Source organism: Cynara cardunculus (genome assembly GCF_001531365.2).
Source record: "Cynara cardunculus var. scolymus isolate 2C chromosome LG 1, CcrdV1, whole genome shotgun sequence".
In the NCBI taxonomy this organism is placed as follows: domain Eukaryota; kingdom Viridiplantae; phylum Streptophyta; class Magnoliopsida; order Asterales; family Asteraceae; genus Cynara; species Cynara cardunculus.
Genome location: NC_037528.1, coordinates 7,128,838 through 7,131,511, shown reverse-complemented (window position 1 = coordinate 7,131,511; position 2,674 = coordinate 7,128,838).

Genomic DNA, 2,674 nt, shown 5'->3' with positions numbered 1-2,674 from the left:
ATAACATTTTATAAAGATAATAATTAAGTATTCTGTTAGAACTCAATGATTATCTCTATTATATTTTARATTTTTTATATTTAAAATGAGATGTTTATCCTATATTTGATTGTGTTTATCTGCAGTTAGTTACACGAATTCAGATATGGAGCTTTAATAAGTTGTACCTACGCACAATTTACTTGTAATCTTGAGTTTTAAGTAATATGCATTAATAAACAGTACTTTACGCATAAAAAATAGTTTTTAAGAGTTTTTGTCAAATGTTTTATAATATAGTATAGATTATTTTTTTTTATAATTAAATTTAAGATTAATAATGAAATAATTTATTTTTGGTTTAATAATATAACATTTTATAAAGATAATAATTAAGTATTATGTTAGAACTCAATGATTATTTAATTATATTTTAGATTTTTTATATTTAAAATGAGATGTTTATCCTGTATTTGATTGTGTTTATCTGCAGTTAGTTACACGAATTCAGATATGTGATGAAATCGGATAGGGATGAACGGGTTTAAGAGTTTTAAGAGTTTTTAAGAGTTTTAGCCAAATGCTTTATAATATAGTATAGATATATACAGACTTAGGATCATGTGAGATAAAACTGTTTAATAGAGACACGATTTTTACACTTGAAACTTCACAACAAAAAACCATGAAGGTAACCTTCATATTGTTTTTGTTGTGAAGATTCGACTTTATTTTTTACTTCACAACAATTTGTTGTGAAGTTTCAAGTATAAAAATCGTGTCTCACGAAAACAGCTTTGTCTTACATGAACCCAACCCTATATATATATATATATATAGAGAGAGAGACTTGGGATCATGTGAGACCAAGGGTTTTTCGTAAGACCCGTAAGACCAATTCTCAACCCTTAGATTAGATCTACAATATGAACATTCATAATCACAAAATTGCTACGAGACTTCTCAATAATCACAAAATTGCCACCGTGCAACTTTAAACCATTAGATCATTAGCTTATAAAGTTGATCAATAAATATAAATTGGTCTTACGGGTCTCACCAAAAACATTTGGTCTCACGTGAACACAACCCTATATATATACACACTCCTAGGAGATTGAACCTTAGAAAGGATATCCTAGAAATTCTTAGTTACCTGATCATGTTGTTCTTCCATTGCTTCCTTGGGAACAGTCACAGTTGATGTTGGATCCAGAAAACCCTGATTGTTATTCATGTAATCACTTCTGTTTTCATGACCAATAGATTTTGTCTCTTTTGCATCATAGAAAACCTATATTTTTTGGGAATACAAATATTCAAATCCTGTTTATTAGGGACATCATCTTCTAACAATTAAGAACCAATAATAAGAGAATATAATAGAGATTTACGTTTGTTGCAGGTGATTTGAATACTGTAGATGGAATAGGTTCATCTAATACAGTTGTTGCGCATTCTCTGCAGACCTCTTCGATGAAAGCTATCGCATCTGCTTCCTCATGGAAGACACCTTCGAAAGGTAGAAACTGTTGATTTGGAAGACTTGTCATTGCTTAAGCTCTTGAAGGAACAAACACAATGAAAACAGAAGGTAAATTGTATCTCCAAGAGCCATAAAAATTATATTTTTATACTGGAGTTATTGTAATATAATTATGAATTTCATAGAATTACAGTAATATAATTCTAAGATTTCTTTCCCACGGAGAATTCGTAGTCATTAAGGTGTGGTTTGTTTTCAGCGACAAAAAGATAGATATATTGTTAAATTGGGGCTGGTTCAAATAAGAAGGATAAATATATCATATATTAAAGGAAGATTCATATATGATATGTGAATTCATTGAAACAAATCCACAAAATCTATTTGAAGATGCATATGTGAACCGATGTTACAAATTATTCATATGAGTTTACATACGCGTCTTCAAATGGATTTATTTTAAAGATTCACATATGAATCTTCCTAAACTTTTATTTCCTACTTTCTCACGATATTTAATCTTCTTATTGAGCATCCCACTTGTAAATACTGAAAATAATATTTTTGTAACTTTAATTGTATTTGACTTGATTTTCTTCATGTTAAGAAAGTAATTTTGACACTGATTTGCAAGACATCTCTCAATTCCCAAGTCATAATTGAAAGTTCCGTCTTTAAATCTACAAGACATCCCAAAATACCAAAAATCATAACTGAAAATGTTGTCTCTAAATTTGCAAGACATAAAAACATATAACGACCAGAAAAAATAATCAAATATAAAAAATATAAACGTGAACGCAATATCTCTAAATTTATAAGCATCCCAAGAACCACCTTTTCTAATTTTTGTTGATACATTAATTAGCACCGTTTCAACTAAATAAAATCCCAACAAAACTTTACATGGTATAAGTTTATTTTACAACAACCTCATCCACCGACTTATATAGAGAGATCCATGTTCAAAAGAAAACCATAAAAATGAAAATCTGAGAAACATCTTAATAATCATTCCCTCTATATGGTATACACATATGAAAAAAAATAACTAAATAAGTTTCCTGGATTCTAAGCCCCTGTGCATACCAGACGAATGCATATGTTGGACAGATGAATGATTATTAGAATGTTCATCAGTTTTTCATTTTTTATGATTTTTTCTGGGACTTGACCTTTTATATATATATATATATATATATATATATA